This window comes from Neofelis nebulosa, chromosome 9, assembly GCF_028018385.1.
Source record: "Neofelis nebulosa isolate mNeoNeb1 chromosome 9, mNeoNeb1.pri, whole genome shotgun sequence".
Taxonomy (NCBI): Eukaryota; Metazoa; Chordata; class Mammalia; order Carnivora; family Felidae; genus Neofelis; species Neofelis nebulosa.
This window is the reverse complement of record NC_080790.1, coordinates 130496278-130513443: the sequence shown is the minus strand read 5'-3', so window position 1 is coordinate 130513443 and position 17166 is coordinate 130496278. Positions and strand designations below refer to the sequence as shown.

The following is a 17166-nucleotide window of genomic DNA, read 5'->3' as shown; positions in this document are numbered from 1 at the left end:
CCAGCCACGTCTGTTGCCGGGGAATCACTACTGGCCCTTCTGGCCCTTGAGGCTGAAGCTGGCGGCTGGAAGAACGCACGGTCTAGGCCCCGAGCCCCGCCTGGCTGACTTGTCCCTTCCCTGGCTCAGAGCCCTCACCTCCACCGCATCTGGACCCATCGGGGCTGCTCACGACCCTAACAAAGCGTCTCCCCCACGAAAAGGAACATCCGGAGTCCCATCCCGGCCACGGGAGGACTCGTGTAGCCAGCGAAAGTGCAACACTGGGGAAGGCTTCCCTCCTTGCAACTTTGCAGCATTTTCATGATCTCCCAAATTAAACTGGTGGGCAGTGGCCTCTCTGCGACTTCCTCCTCCAGCCCCCAGAGGATCAGTGCAAAGCTCTGCCTTTGGAGCTGGCTCTACTTACATTAAACAAACAAATATAATAAGTAAATAAATAATAAAGAAGCAACTGATACTTAGAATCGTTATATATCAGAGTCTATACTAAGCAGTAACTCATTAGATATGCCTAACAACACTGTGAGGAAGTAGCCTGTGTCCTGTTTTATACACTTGATCTTAGCCAAAAGGCCGGGAAGCGACGTGTCCCGTTTTATAGATGAGGAGACTGAGGCACGGAGAAGTGAAATAAGAGCTCTTGGATGGCGGAGCTGGGATTTGAGCCCCAATAGCCCCTGTGTCCATACCCTGTGCCACCACCCTCCTACGTGCCTCTGCACTCGCTGGGCTGAAGCTGAGAATGAAGCCGAGATGAAGTCCTTCATCCATGCGTGTGTTCCTTCTGCCGCAGGGAGCAAGCCTGGGGGCATAGGTGAAGGGAGACCTCTATTCTCTTGACAGTTCGGGAAAGTACTGTGCCTTTGCTATGCTAGTTGGTACCTAAAGGACATTCAATAAATGTTTTCTCACCGTGGTGGCCTTTAAGTCTACTGTCTTGTGGCAAAATCTGTTTTGATTTGTAAGGAACTGAATATCGCCACGATCCTGCTTTTCGTCCTCTGGATGGATGCACATCTTCCCCAGGCAGATGGAGAGCTGAGGACCAAGGGGAAGGACTGTTCACCCCAAGAGGCCAAGAGGAAAGCACAGTCCCATTTCTCAAACTGTTACTTGTTATAGAAACTATCACACGCTTAAGTCGTCAGACTTGTGGCAAATGTGCCGAAGAAGAAACATTCAGAGCAGTGAGTGACAATTGTCTTAGTCTGTTCGGGTGCCGTGTAACGAAGTACCGTGCAGTCGGTGGTCAGAGCCTCTGTCACATCTCAGTGCCTGTCTGATGCCTCCTGGGGAACAAAGATCAATCCCTCGCTTTTCAAAGAATGGGGCAGATAGATCTCCAAGGGTGACCAGGCGGAAAATGGAGAGTCTCAAACCGGGGCGGCTGGGGACAGCAGGTCGTGACCCCCGGGGCCGAATGCTGCAGAAGTTGCTTGCCATCAGTCTCCGTCTCTCTGTGTCTCTCTCTCCCCTCCATCCTTCTTCATTTCTGCCCTAAGCCAATCTTGTTCCTGGTCACAGAGCTCTCATATGGCAGAGCTGGGATTTGAACCCAGCGGAACCCACAGGAAGATGTGCGTCCACACAGAGGAACAAAAATCGTGAGAATGCCACGACTACTAATACAAGTGCTCCCGTTGACATTGACTGTGTCAGGCTGTGCAAGCGTTAGAATGTCGGATTCTCCGAAACAGCCCTCCATAGCGGGTGGTATTATCATCCCCGTTTTGCAGAAAGCTGAGGCTCAGAGAGGTTAAGCAACTTGTCCGTGATGACACAGCGAGAATGTGACAGACTAGGTTTTGTCCCCGGATCTGTTCGGTACCAAAGCCTTTGCTATGTTCCCACCGCTGAGGTTCCTGAATGGGGAGGCGGAAAGGGAAGGGAAGAATTTGCCCCGGGAAAAAACTTCAAGAGCCAGACTCCGGAAATGCCCAGGGCTGTTAGTTCCCATGCCAAGGTCCCTGTCTTCCTCTCACTGTGGAGGGGCCCGGCCAGGAGGCTGAGCTGTGGTGAGGATATGTTAAAACTTACAGCAGGAGCCCAATTCTGAAATGTTCTAGGACAGGCAGGGAAGTTTCCTTTGGGGACAAGGTGGAGAGGTTCCAGTCCATTTAACTGGAGGAGACGGGTGGGGGTGGAGGGATGTTAATGTTGCTGGTTGCTGGTTAATGTTCTTTCCCAAGGGTATTTATGATTTATGCCAATGTGTTTAAACAAAATTCAACCAAGCTGGATTCCGTGCCCTAACAAACTAAGGAAAAACCATTCACGAAAACTACATTTTGAGGCGAATAAAAAGATATTCCAGACAATTCGCCCCCTTTTCGGCTCTACTTGTCCAAAGCTGAGGCTATCTTATCACAAAGACCCCTCAGCAGGTGTCTCCCAGTCTTCTGCATTTGAAGAAGCTGGTGTCCTTTCTCGTCATTCTAGGCCTCTTGTTTGGGTGGCTCAAACGAAAACAAAAGCAAAGCCCCAAACGTCCTCACTCTCATACTAGCGAAACCCTTTTTTGGTCCTCATTTTGGGAAAAAGAAAGAATCTGTGCATTAGGACCCTTTGAGTTACGAATGACAAAGCCCCGATTCATACTGCTGAAGCAAAAAAGAGAATGCGTTAGCTCATGTAACTTAAAAATCTAGAATTAGGTTTAGCATCAGGTATTGCTGGATCCATCGGGGTGGGTGGGAGTAAGGGGGTCGTGGGGCTGATTTTCAGTGACCCGGCTCAGTGGAAATTTCCTTGGTGGAATCCATCATCGTGGCTCTAAGGAAGTGGTGATCTGGACGGGCCTCGGTGATGGGCACTGAGAAGTGTGGTGCTGTTAGGAGAAAGGCCAAATCAGTGGAGAGCTCTCCTGAAGTTTTGCGTGATCCGATGAGATCTTAAGACTCTGAACCATTTCGGGCTTTGAGGAACCTTACAGAGCCCCTAGCCTGGGGTGCTGAGTACGTGGCACCAAATATACCCTCCTTTCCGTCCTTCGGTTCTTGGAAGACGTTGCTAATCGACCACCACTCAGTGAGCCCAAACACAGCCTCAGAATCCACCCCGAGGCTCCACCAGAAGCAACCTGTCTCCTCCACCAGTGGGTATTGAGGGGGTGTTTATGGAGCGCCTCCCACCGTTCAATTTCTCTAACGTGAGCCGAGACCTACCTGCAATTTCTGTTCTCGGCCGATGGAGATAAGGAAACGGAAGCGCTGAGGGTTGGCCAGTGTCATGTAGGAACTCAGTGACCGGACCTCCCGACCCTTGGGCAGCCTCCTTTCCTGTGGCGTTCTCCTGATTCTAGCAGAGAGGAGGCCCGTCCCTGAGTGGAGATTTCCACTCTCGACCGCTGCTGCACAAGGCAAACAAAGAGACTCGAGGTCAGAGGAAAGCCAGAGAGCTTAGCCGCTGACCTCTCTTGCCAAGCGCTGTCTGGAGACGAGCACAGCGCAGGGAGCAGCCGGGCAGGGCGAGTCCCGGGGAACCCACGGGTCAAACCGCTTGTCTGTCGCACACATCTCGCTGGGCTTTGGGATACCCTGCCTTCAATGCCATAAAACCGGGTAACGTGCTCCACTAGGCTCACAATCTCAACTGGGGGTGATGCTGAAGGTGTCTTCCTTTCTGGGGGTGGGGGGGGGCGGGGCGGTCTTGGAGGGGAGGACGAGTGGCTGGCAGCCAGTCTAGGGAAGCCAGAGGAAGCAGAGAGAAAGTCTTGACATAGCCAGTTTTCTTCCCCTCTCGGCCGCGCCCAGAGGAAGAAAATAGGTGCCCCAAACCGGCCGATTCTTTGCAGGAAGGTGACGGGTGTCCTGACCCCAAAGAGCCTGTTGCGAGATATGTGATGCACGAACTCAATTAGCAATTTTAGCGGAAGCCAAGAGCTCCGTATGCTGTCTTAATTGAAATGCACAAGGCGACCTTAGGAAGAACAGATGCTGAACCGGACGCTTGGAGAGAGGGACCAGAGCTTCCGTGGCCGCATTTGAGTAAGGGCTTGAGGTCGGGTCCGCCTGACCCTGGTTCTGACGGAGCTGCACTCCACGGGCCGTGAAAAGGAACAGAACGGAGAGTGGGAGTCATTTGAGAACCACGAAGAGCGTCGTTCCCGGCAGTGGCTTCGTGCAAAGTGCTGGGTGGGAACCGAGAAGCACGTGGGCTTCCTGCCCTCGGATCATTCCCAGAGAGGACAGGGTGTGCACTTGGGAAAATGTCATGCTGGAGGCTGAGTGGCATAAATCAATGCCTGTCATGGCTCCCTCGGTTGAGCCCCCGGCCGGCAGACAGGTGGAAACTTCTGGTCTACAACAAGCGCCCCCCCCCCCCCCCCGCCCCCGCAAGGTCCAGGTGAGAAAACTGAGGCTCAGCAAGAACGGATTTCCCCCAAGTCACACAGCCGGTGAGCTGCGGGGCCAGGACTCAAATCCATCCCGGATTCCCTTGCAGCTGACTCCTCCGGGAGCCGGCGGGAAGCGCTAGGAACCGGACGGTGGAGGCGGTGGGGCATCTGAGAGGAGCGTCCTGGGTGGACCCCCTGGACGGAGAACCACCCAAGGGGGCCGCGCCCGGAGGCCTCCAACGGTTCCCGCAGGTGTAGGACCACCGCGATTACGGCAGCACCTGTGACGTCCACTCCTGGGCTTAGACCCAGGTCCAGCGTCTGGCCCTTGAGAAGCACCCAATTTCACAGATGTGGCCAATTATTATTGCTTATTTCCTCTTGGAGACCTACTTTTAATTTCTCTGGCTTTTCCCTTCTTCAGGGGGTCTGGTCCTCATCAAGACAGCCCTGTCTGACGACAAAAGCAGAGGCTTCCAGGTAGGCTGGACGCACCCACGCCTCCGGTGGGTCTGGCAGAGGCTGGAAGGAGAGTCAGGTTTGTGGCCAATCCTTTTCCTCATCAGCAGTCAGCTCCCTGGAGCCCCTGAGAGAGGCTCTGGAGGGGCTGCTGATGGCGGAACCAGCTGGAAGGGAAGTGCGAGGGCAGATGTGGCCGCAGCGAAAGCCCGCAGTCGCCAAGCTTCACTGCAGTGAGTTGGAAAAGGTGCCCCACTTGGAGCCATGAGACCCAGGCCCAGATTCCGGGGCCACCACTCACTGCTAAGCCCTTTTGCCCCGGTGAGACCCAGTTTATCCCCAGTAGTGCCTTGCGCCCGAGGCACTGCCTGTCCAGTGGATGTCACTTGTCCCTGTTGTTGGCTAACCTCACTGCGGACAACAGCTGTGCTGTGGGGGCCCAAGGGAAACGGAAGACATATTTCTGCCCCAGCCCCAGCCTGGCCCTTCTCTCTCAGGCCCCGGAACTGCCCTTAGCCTCAGGAGTTCCTGGCTTCACCCTTTGTCCAGGACATTCGGAGAGATTCTGATAACAGCAGTTCGGAGGCTGAGAAGTTCGGGGACAGCATGTCCCTGCAACAAAGTCCTAACCTTCTTCTCCCTCCTCCAAGTGCTTCAGACCAGAAGAGGGGAACTTGTTACTTGGGACATGCAGGGACACTGCTTGGAATCCTAAACTCTGCCAAAGGCTTTCCGCCTGCTTTGGTGTGGTTCCGTGTCATACGTCTACTCTAACAATTTCAGGTAAAAATGGGACACATGGGAAAGTTATAGAGACATTCATTTTGATCATAAAAGAAAAAAAAAAAAAGCAAAAACCCCAGACAACCTAACAAGAGTAATTTGAAGAAAGATTTTGTCGGCTTGTGTAATGGCAAAGTCAGTGGTAGGGTGGGTTTCAGATAAAGTTTGATCCAGCCACTCAATACTTACACTGGGATCCAGAGTGCCCCAGCACCAACCCCTTTTCTATATACATCTGTGTGCATATGCCCCCCAGAATGGTTACCCCGACCCCCAATATCCATGACCTTTCAGCTCAAGGGTCTGGTGTCCGAGGCGTGTTCAGATATCGGTGGCCGGACCACAAGGGTCACATGTCTGTTCCACTTCAGTAGAGGCAAGATGTCTGAGAAGCCATCCCAATACCTCCTGGAGAAGTGGGGGCTCAGCCCCGGCAATGCCCCCCCTTGACCGGAGACTATCCGAAGAGTCTTGTTTTGTTCTTAATTAATAACTTCAGGAAAATTTTAAGTTTGGTTCTGGTTAGAATTTTCTTGTCTAGCTACTTCCGGAGGCTCTGTTTCTTGTTCATTTAGGAGGAGAAACGCAGACTTGGGCTCTGCTACGTGTCTGCACTGCCAGTGGGTCCAGGGTCACCCAAATGGCTGCTGACAGGTCGGGGGGGGGGGTGGCTTTTCCAAACAAATCTGCATTATTTTATTACTTTCATACCAGGAAGGAGGTTTGATCTTCCACACCTGCACTTACGTCATCGATTAGGCTGGAAGAACTTGTTTGGCCAAATTTAGAACCCACAAGAAGGTCAGAGGATAAATTTAGAACTGAACTCTGAACTTTGAGGGCCAGTCTGGCACTGCTAATTCCCCCTGCCCCCTTGAGTTGGGTTGGTTTTCCCTCTGACTCCTGTGTCCACAGAGTGCTTGTGGCATCGCAGGCTTGAAGAGCAAGACCTGGGATCTAGGCCTGTCTCTACTTCTCAGAAGCTGTGTGACTCTGGGAAAAGCATTCAACCTCTCTGAGCCTCAGTTTCATTATCTTGTAAAGAATGAGGGTGGCAGTGGGTAATAAAAACATCTACCTCGGGGCGCCTGGGGGGCTCCGGCGGTCGAGCGTCCGACTTCGGCTCAGGTCACGATCTCGCGGTCCGTGGGTTCGAGCCCCGCGTCGGGCTCTGGGCTGACGGCTCGGAGCCTGGATGGAGCCTGCTTCGGATTCTGTGTCTCCCTCTCTCTCTGCCCCTCCCCCGCTCATGCTCTGTCTCTGTCTCTCTCAAGAATAAATAAAGGTTAAAAAGAAATTTTTTAAAAAATCTACCTTACAAAATGCTACGAAGATTAAGATTTTTTTGTTGTGGTGGTGGTGAGATATACATAACATAAAATGGACCGCATTACCCATTTTTATAATTTTTTAAAAAGTTTATTAATTTTTGAGAGAGAGAGAGAGAGACAGAGCATGAACGGGGGAGGGGCAGAGAGGGAGGGAGACACAGGATCGGAAGCAGGCTCCAGGCTCCGAGCCATCAGCCCAGAGCCCGACGCGGGGCTCGAACCCACGGACCGCGAGATCGTGACCTGGCTGAAGTCGGACGCTTAACCGACTGCGCCACCCAGGTGCCCCTATTTTTTATTTTTTAACATTTATTCATTTTTGATAGACAGAGCGTGAGTGGGGGAGGGGCAGAGAGAGAGGGAGACACAGGATCGGAAGCAGGCTCCAGGCTCCGAGCCATCAGCCCAGAGCCCGATGCGGGGCTCGAACTCACGGACCGCGAGATCGTGACCTGGCTGAAGTCGGACGCTTAACCGACTGCGCCACCCAGGTGCCCCTATTTTTTATTTTTTAACATTTATTCATTTTTGATAGACAGAGCGTGAGTGGGGGAGGGGCAGAGAGAGAGGGAGACACAGAATCGGAAGCAGGCTCCAGGCTCCGAGCCATCAGCCCAGAGCCCGATGCGGGGCTCGAACCCACGGACCGCGAGATCGTGACCTGGCCGAAGTCGGACGCTCGACCGACAGAGCCCCCCAGGCGCCCTTATAATTTTTTGTTTAATGTCTCACATTACCCATTTTTAGGTGTGCAGCTCTGTGGCGTTAGGAACATGCACGTTGCTGAGCAACAATCCTCCTCAATCCCCCTTCCCCAGGCCCACCCTACTTTCTGTCTCCGTGACTTTGCTCTCAGGATGTCATCTAGGAGGAATCATACAATAATCGCTCTTTTATGACCGGCCTACTTCATTTTGCACCATGTCCCCAAGGTCCGTTCACGTTGTAGCCTTCCCTGTAGGATTCGCTTCCTTTTTAAGGCGGAACAGTATTCCGTTGTGTGGCTAGGCTGCATTTTATTTATCGATTCATCCGGTGATGGACACTCGGGTCGCTTCCACCTTTCGGCCATTGGGACTAACGTTGCTGTGAACGCGGGTGTGCAGATATCTGTTCAAGTCTGGGTATAAACCAGAAGTGTGATTAAAATGTTGCCTGCAGAGCCCTTAGCGCGTGCTTGGCATATAGTAGCCATTCAGCCCTGTAGCGGGTGAAATGTTTTGAAATGCAAATTAAAGAACGAAATGTCAAGTGAGCAACAGCGAAAAAGTAATATTCCTCCGTGCAGTTGGGGTCTAGTGGGACGTGTAATGATGTACAAAAATTATATAGATTCCTCCCGTAAAATAGGTACCATTTATGGAGCACTTACTGTGTGCTGGAAACTCTGCTAAGCTCTGTATACATTTCCTCTCATCTCCTCCTCCCACCCAAAGGCGCGGGCCTATTACTCCATCTGACAGATGAGGAAACAGAGGTTCCAAGTGGTAACATGACTCTCTGGGTCACGCGGCCAGCAAGGGGCAGAGCTGGGATTCAAACCCCGGCCCTCGGCTCCAAGAGTAGAAAAGCAATGGAAAAAAGTGCGCAGTAAAGGCTGATCGGCCCCTGGGAAGGATGGGAGTGCTTACTTTTCTCCTCACATTGGTGTGTATTTTTGCCCCAAACCAGGGGGGAGAAAAAGCGTGTATTAAACTGGACACACGTGCGCACGCACACACGCGCACACACACAGCCCAACACAGGAGAAGAGACGAAGCCAGCAGTAGCCAAAACTCTGCTCGATCGATGCAGACTGTTACAGACACAGCTTTCCAAAAAGCAGAGCTCAGTGAAATAAATATTTTTCCTGTGAGAAGAGGCTTAAGTTGGCGATCGTAACAACCCCCCAATTCATTCCAGATCCGCTCAGAGTGGCTGGCGTCAGGATGCCCATCTTGATGTACTTAGCATCACTTAGTAACTGCAGCGTGCCTGCGTGTCTGGCTGGTTTCTCCCAGGCAGCAGTGTGCCAGGGTGGCTGGGCAGGGGGTCAAGAAGGAGTTTGTCCCTGGAGAATGCTCTCCCCACTCCTCCTGAGCTCCCACAGCTCCTTGGGGTCCCTAACTGTCTTTCCCTGGTAAAGCAGCACTATTTGATCTAAAGTGGAGGGCCTGAGAATCCAGCCTCTTTTCTTGGCAAAGGCTCCGTTCTTTCGGTCCTTGGAGACAGTCTGTGGGAGGAATTTAGAATCAGGGACTTTGAAAACACATACACGTGAAGAAGCCTGGGTTACCTCAAAAGCTGGGAGCTTTACAACCCAGACAAAAATTCATTGATTGACGGAGTGATCCATTCACTAAGTTGCATGCTCAACAATGCTTTATTGGGCTACCTCCCAAGGGTTAAGATTTGGTACAAACTTAGTATAAGACAGTACAAAGCTTCCGGAGGTACAAGGTTCATTCATTCATTCATCCATGCACTAACCGATTCGTTCAGCGGGTATTTACTGAATGCCTCCTAGGTTCCGGGTCCTTTCCTGGTAGTGCTGGTCCATTAAGAGCGTGCACCCTAGGTGGGGTGACAGACAGAAGGCAAGGAAAATACAGTGAATAGGATATCTGCTGGTGTTCAGTGCTAAAGAGAAAAACAAAGGAGTGATGGGAAATTGGGGAATGGGAGGGCAGGGCTGGTCCCACTTAGATGAGGGGCTGGGAGAGGCCTCACTGGGAGGTGATATTTAAATCCCAAGCTGCAGGAGAGGAGGGAAGATGATTCAGGAGGGGCACATATCACGTAACAGTGACTCACAGATCATGTGAGTCCCCTTTCAATTATCTTTCAGTCCCGATTAGGCCAAAGAGAAAGTCTTTTTGTTGTTTGTACGTCCTTCGTGCCTCCCTAAGACCTACTAATCTCCCCACTTTGGAAGAACAGGCTTAGCAGGTAACGTGCCTACCTGCACTTGAACATGGCCCTGGGTTCGGTGTGAATATTTCCCACTTCCTGTTTATGTTTTTGTTGATGGCAAATGATGCAGGCTCTTCTTTCACAGTTGTGATTCAATTGTCCTTCCAAAACAGCCTTCGTTTTTGAAAAGTGAGTTGATTTTTTAAAAGGTATTCAGGGGCACCTGGGGGGCTCAGTCGGTTAAGCGTCTGATTTCGGCTCAGGTCGGCTCAGGTCATGATCTTGTAGTTCATGGGTTCGAGCCCTGCATCGGGCTACCTGCTGTCAGCACAGAGCTCGTTTGGGATCCCTTGTCCTCCCCCACCCCCCTGACCGCCCCTCCCCTGCTCGCTCTCTCTCTCTCTCTCTCTCTCTCAAAACTAAATACGCTTGAAATAAATAAATAAGTAGAAATAAATAATTAAGTACCACTGGTGATACTGCTGTGTGGGGAAATCGTAACGGCGGTAAATGCATGAAATTTGGGACACACTAAGCAGGACGTAACCCTTCTCCTCGAGCTGCTTGGAGCCTGGCTCGGGAAATGAAATCTTTTGAGTGGGATTCAGTCTGCCAAAGGGACTCTCTCTGAGGGCCTCTGGAAGAGGATGGAGCTTCCCATGGCTAGGGTGGATCGGGGAAGGGGGCTCAGAAAAGGTGCTGCTGGGGGCCTGCTTCGAGGCGAGGGCCAGCACTCGGACCCGCCCACGAAGGACCAGCAGGGCATGGCGGGAAACAGCAGGAGCACCGAAGGCCAAGGTCCAAGGTCGAGGGGGTGGGAAGATGAAGAAAACCAGCCAGGCAGCATGCGGATAAGGGAGCAGAGTTGCTTGAGGAGGCAGACTGTCCAGAAACCGCCCCAAATTTATGCTAGTCCAGTGACTAATCCTAACACGAATGCTAAAACGTCTCTTTACGGAGCACTGCTTTCTTGCGTTGTCTTATGCAATCTCAGCAGACCCGCGACGGAGTGCTGTTGTTATGGCCCCGTTCTATAGATGGGGAACTTGGGGGCACAGGCCAAGTCACCTGCCCAAGGCCGCGCGGCCAGCAATGACCTGTCGAGACTTTTTTAAGCCTATTTTTAAAAATCGAACTAGAACTCACGTACCATGAAGTTCACACTTTCAAAGTGCGCTGCCCCCACACAAAAAAACCCATCCCCATTAGCAGCCACCACCCCCTCCCATCCTTCTCTGCTCCCAGCCTCTGGCAACCACTAATCTATGTTCCGTCTCTATGGATTTTTGCCTGTTCTGGACATTCCATGGAAATGGAATCATATATTATGTGGCCTTCTGTGTCTGGCTTCTTTCATTCAGCGTAATGTTTTCAAGATTCATCCACAGGGCGACATATATGGCTGCCTCATTTCTTTGTACGGCTGGACATTAGCCTATTGTACGGATATACCACGTTTTGTTATCCACTCGTCGGCTGAGGAACATTTGGGTAGTTTTGGCTCCTGGGCCATCAAGAGTAAAGCTGCTTTGAACGTTCGCGTGCAGGCCTTGCGTGGACATACGTTTTCATTTCGCTCGGGTGCACGTCGAGGAGTGGAATTGCTCAGCTCGGTCCTGTAACTCGGTGCTTAACCACTTGAGGGACAGCCAAGCTGTCTTCCAAAGTGGCCGCACGTCTTACGTCCCGCCAGCGGTGTCCAAGGGGCCGACCTCTCCACGTCCTCGCTGGCGCCTGTTGTCCGTTGCTTAGGTTATGGCCATCCTCGTGGGGGCGGAATGGCATCTCACTGCGGATTCGATTTGCTGGGGAAGAAGCCAAGTGACGTTTACTTAGAAACTTACAGTGTCCACCGCTGGTGCTGCCCAGCCGGGTCCAAGGGAACAGAGAGGCAGGCGCACCGATTGAGTCTGGGCGTGAGGGTGGGTGGCCAGGGTTGGGGACTGCTCGGAGGACCGGGCCACAGGAGCAGTTGGAGGGGTTGCGGGGTTCAGAGCCTAGCAGAATCTGGGGGTGCAGTGGGGTTGTTGAGGGCACGTTGGCAGCAACAGAACTGGGAGACCGGACCTTCCTGTCTCCCTGGGTCCCGGATCAGCCTCTTTTCAAGGAAGGAGGCTTGGCCCCAGGCTTCCTTTACCCAGAATGAGACAGGAGCTGAGTGGCAGATTTCCTCCTCGGAAAAGCCAGCGCAGAGGGGGTCTCGAGGAGGGAACTGCATCAGGGCTCTCTGTGCCCCCGAGGATGTCACGTGGTACCACCTACTGTCTCCAAAGTTGTGGCTTTCAGGGTCCTGATTCCCCAGGGGAATCCTGTAACTCCGAGGACACTGGGTCAGGGCTCATTCCCATGTCCTTGGTGTAGGGGACAGGGCTTTGGAGACCACAGGTGCGCTGTGGTTAGCTCTCAGCTCATTTCTAATCATTCACACGTTCAGTGCTCGTGTTTCTTGAGCATTTCCTACGTGCCCTTATGACGTACCCTGCTCCGAAGCTTCACGCACATGTAATTTCCATCCCCGTTTTACAGATGAGGAAACAGAGGTTCTGGGAGGCGAGGGAGATAGTGTGGCCAAAATCACACAGCCAGTGAACGGTATGGTCAGGATTTGAGTCTCGTCTCCAACCACTAGGCACACGGCGAGCCTTCCATTTTAAGGCTTCCCTTGGCAGAGTTTGTTGGTCTCCTACCGCCGTGGAACGGGCTGCCACAAACCCAGCAGTTTAACACAGTCCCCGTTTAGGAGCTCCCGGTTCCGGAGGGCAGAAGTTGGTGGGGCTCGGGTCTCTGCGGAGGGCATTGCAAAGCTGGATTCAAGATACCAGTCAGGCTGGGTTCTTGTCCGGAGGGGTCTGGGGACGAATCCGCTTCAAGATCACTCTTGTGGGCGTTATTTGGCCCCATGTAGCTACGGGACTGAGGTCCCCGCTTCCTTATTCGTTGCCAGCTGGGGCCACCTTCAGCTTCTAGAGGCCCTCAGGATTCCTTGCCCCACGGCCCCCCGTCTTCAAAGCCAGCGATGCAGACTCTCCCTCACACCGAATCCCTCCCCTACTTTAAACATCTTTCTGCTAGAAGAGCCAGTCCTGTTTAAGGGCTCACCTGATAAGGTCAGGCCCACCCAGGATAGCCTCCCTTTCGCCATAGACGGTAACACAATAGCCCATTATATTTACAGGGTCCATCCACACTCAAACGAGAAAGCATTATGCAAGGTCAGAGGTCACTGTGGGCCATCTTAATATTCTGCCTGCCGCAGAAGATCTTAGGTTCTAATAATGATGATCACAATAGCTACAGTTATACTGATACATCTTTTCGTTTGTTAGCGCTTCATGGCTCTCAGACCGATTCTACATCTGTAATCCTGTTGGAGCCCAACAGCAATGCTGTGGGGTCTGTGCTTTTTCCCCATTTTACCCACCAGAGAGAGGAGAACGCCTACCTAGCCCAGCAAGGGCTGACGTCCAGATTTCTGACCCCCAGCCTGGGGCTCTTGGCGCCCATAGTACCCCCGCCTCCCATTAGAACCCCCAGACCTCTTTGCTGTCCCTGGAAGGGACGAAGCATCATTTCCAGGCAGCCCAGCCTACAGGGAGTACTTCCTTGTAAACTCGCCACATTGGGTCATCGAAACTCCAGCTTTTACAGGAATTGCCACTGGGCTGGGCAAACCTCACCTCATTTAGCAGGAAAAAACCAATAAAGCCAGAGGGGCGCAGAATCAAAACAGCATGTGTGCAGGAAGGGCCCAGCTTGGCAGGGGCCCAGCCTCCCCGCGGGGGAGGCGGTTTGGCCGAGGCTGTGAGGCGCTGGCCAAAAGCGAGGGGCCACGCACTCCAGGGGACAATGTGTCAGGTAACAGCCATCACTGCCCTGTGTCAGCGGGCGCCAGGCATTCGGATCCCTCAAGCGTCAGCCCCCAGAGGCCCACATCTTCTAGACTTCCTGTGGGGTACCCCCTTTTATATTTAAACCAAGGCCCGAGACCCCAGTGAGAAACCCAGGACCCTGGCCCCTACCCTCTCCCTCACTGCCCCCAAGGATTCTTGAGGGTCTTAACATTTCTTCTAAGTACCTTTGTGCTGACATGTTAATTTTTAAAAACGCTCCACTCTTCCAAAATTGCTGTCTTTTTCCCCTTTATCCCACGTTGGACACTGCTTTCGTTTTTCCTAAACTATTGCTGACACAAGCCTGCTGGGAGAGCAGACTCTAGAGACAGCTGCTGTGAGCCCGTGAAAAGAATCTGGTGAATTTGAGCCGAGGGGGTCTCCCAGAAGGTCACCGGGGGTGCGCACAGGCCTGGAATACAGTAAATGGGCAAAAACTACGTCCTCACGGGGCCTGGATGGCTCAGCCCGTGGAGCCTCTGACTTCAGCTCAGGTCATGATCTCGTGGTTCATGAGTTCGAGCCCCACATCAGGCTCGCTGTCGTCAGCCTGTCAGTGCAGAGCCCGCTTCAGATCCTCTGTCCCCCTCTCTCTGCCCCTCCCCCACTGGCGCTCTCCCCTCCCATAAATAAATATTTAAACAAGCAACTAAGTCCTCAGAAGGAAAAAGGGGTGCCTGCCATCAGGAGGAGAGAAAGTCTACAGAATTCGGGGTAATGGGAAGCCAGGGGGAGCACACTTGGAAGTAAATTTCAGAATCCCCATCCCAAAATTTCATTGCCTGGAGAATTTCATGTCTCATTCCCTCCCATCCCCCAAAGCCCTCCCCTTCTCCAGCTGTCAGTCACCAACAAGCACATTTCTGTGTTTTCTCATACTGAACTAGTGTTTTTTCTCCTACCCACCAATGCTTGGGGCCCATCTTGACACATCTAGAATCCCCTTAGCCTGCTGCATTAAGCAAAGTGTTTTCTACCCGTTGTGGTTGAAGTGTGTCCCCCCCCCAACGCCCCAAAAGATCTGCTGAAGTCTTATCCCCTTGTACCGATGCATGTGACTTTCTTTGGAAATAGGGTCTTTGCAGATGTAATCGAGTTAACATGAGGTCACTAGGGTGGGCCCCAGTCCAGTGACCGTGTGCTTAGAACAAGAGGGAGATGCCTTGTGAAGGCAGAGACCCCTGGGAGGAGGTCACGTGACCCAAGAGGCAGAGACTGGAGAGGTGTGGCTAGAAGCCAAGAAGGCCCAAGGACAGACGACCACCAGTAACAGCTGGGAGAGGCAAGGAAGGACCATTTCCTAGAGACTTTAGAGGGGACAGGGCCCTGCCGACACCTTGATTTTGGACTTCTGGCTTCCAGAAGAGACCATACATTTCTGTTGTTTTAAGCTACCTGCTTTATGGTCCTTTGTTACAGCAGCCACAGAAAACTAATACACTTCCTCAGGTCTCTAACCTTGTGGCACAAAGCAGTAGACAAAGCTACAAATCAGGGCGTCTGGGTGGCTCAGTCGATTAGGCCTCTGACTATTGATTTAAGCTCAGGGCATGACCTTGCAGTTCGTGAGTTTGAGCCCTGAACTGACAGCACGGAGCCTGCTTGGGATTCTCTCTTTCTCTCTCTCTGCCCCTGCCCATCCCCTCTCAAAAATAAATAAATAAATAAATAAATAAATAAATAAATAAATAAATAAATAAACTTTTAAAAAAGCTGTAAGTTATAGTTTGGTTTTTCCTTTTAGTAAAGAGAAAACTGTAAAAGGAGTAATGTAAGGTAATGTCGATGATTTTATAGATGAGGAAACCAAGGTTCAGAGGGTAAGTCACAGAGCCAGAAAGAGGCAAAGTCTGAACTTGAACTTGTTTTTTTTTTGGACCTCAAGACTTATAATCATCACCCTCCCTGTGGATCTGTGGATGTATATCTCCTGGGTTATTGCAGGGTCCCCAACTCCTAGTCCCCAGATATCACCCTTCTTTATGACACGAGCTCAAAACTTAGGACTATCCTTGTCCTCATGGGAACCACCTGTTCCAGCTACATCTTCTGTAACATGAGCCCTCTTTCCCTGGTGATTTTCATTACAAAATTGGAGATGCGTTCCCACCAAACTTATCTCCCAGTAGGCCAAGCAGGAATGTTTGGCAAAGAAGGAATTAATTGATAAACAGCTTGTAGTACACAAACTCCAGAGTCTGCCTGGAGGGTTTTGCAACACTTTTGGAAACTCCAGGATTACAATTCCAGCACAAGCTGTTTATTTCAGGCTGTTAAGCCACATACATATCCTGTATGCCTGAGAATCCACTGGCTTCTCTGTGAACAGAGCCCCTCTTCCTTTTCTGTGGGCATTTTTAGTGGCTGGTAGGGCAGGGCTGCAATACCTGGGGAGACCAGTAGGGGTCTTTTTCCAACAGGAAATGGATTTAAGGCTGAAGATTCTTGAAACTGAAGGCTTTGGGTTCTAGAAAGTAAGCCTGTTCCTTTGGGAGGAAATCCACTCTCCTTACACTGTGGGTTAACCACCTGGCATAAAGTCACTCAGTCCTGAGAACGGGGCAAGAAGAGTTGTGAGAACATCTGACTTTTCCTGCCTCCCTGTCCCAGGGTGGCACTGAGCTGGGGTCAGGGGGCCCGGGACAGCCTGTCTCAGGAAAGTGCACATAGCACCGTCGAAAGAAAAACCAAAACGGCAGGCTGGCTTGCTTTGTCTCTTATAAACTGTTTACCTTGGGATGACCAGATGGCTCATCTCTCGTTGAACCCTTGACCATTTCCGGTGCTGTTAACAGCCTCCATCAGCAAACAGTCCCCGTCCACCAGCCCGCGTGCCTGCACAGGAGTCCTGGAACCTGCTGGTGGGGGAGCTCGGGCATCCAGGAGGCTGACTCTGCACCGCTGGGCCACGCATCTCAGCCAGACGCAGGGACTGGGGTTACAGGCAACCGTGGGGCATAGAAGACACGTGAACAACCGCAGTGGGGGGGGGGGCTTGAAATGTTCATACTCACCGGGCTCCTCAGTTACAGCCCCTCACCCACCCAGGGTCCTCCAGTGTGGTCCCTGTGCAGCCTAGCTCCTCACCTGTCACCACTTAAGTGCTCAAAATGTGTTTGAATGCCAGTATTTCCCCCCTGCCCACCCCGCCCCGGCTGTGTGAGTTTGGCAAAACCCTTTGCCCCCTCTGAGCCGCAGCACTGCAGTTGTCAACAGGGTGGGGGGATGACAACTCGTCCTGCCTGCCCTCCAGGCTGGGTGGGAATGGGTGGAAATAGGAGGGATGGTGAGTGTCAAGAAGACTTTGAAAGTCTTCCCCCACCCCACCCCCAACCTACCCCCTGCCTTTTCTAGGACAAACCCCAGTTGTGATTAATTTTTTAGGGGGAGAAAGGGGCACAACAGGTGCTCTTGTCTTCCTGGGCAGTGCGTAGGGAGCTCCTGACCATCCCGATCTGGGTTCCATCCTTAG

The 17166-nt window shown here is 52.2% G+C and overlaps 1 protein-coding gene and 1 long non-coding RNA gene across 6 annotated transcripts in view; one reads left to right on the top strand and one right to left on the bottom strand.

Moving 5' to 3' along the window:
- The window catches only part of RIPOR3 (RIPOR family member 3), a 75204-nt gene that overhangs the window by 14377 nt on the left and 43661 nt on the right, over positions 1–17166 (top strand). The window lies entirely within an intron of this gene.
- Positions 8123–10113, bottom strand: LOC131485935 (uncharacterized). Its single transcript, XR_009249093.1, has 3 exons — positions 9854–10113; positions 9382–9465; positions 8123–9124 (listed from the first exon to the last, which is right to left on the bottom strand). It is a non-coding gene; the product is annotated as an uncharacterized LOC131485935 (long non-coding RNA).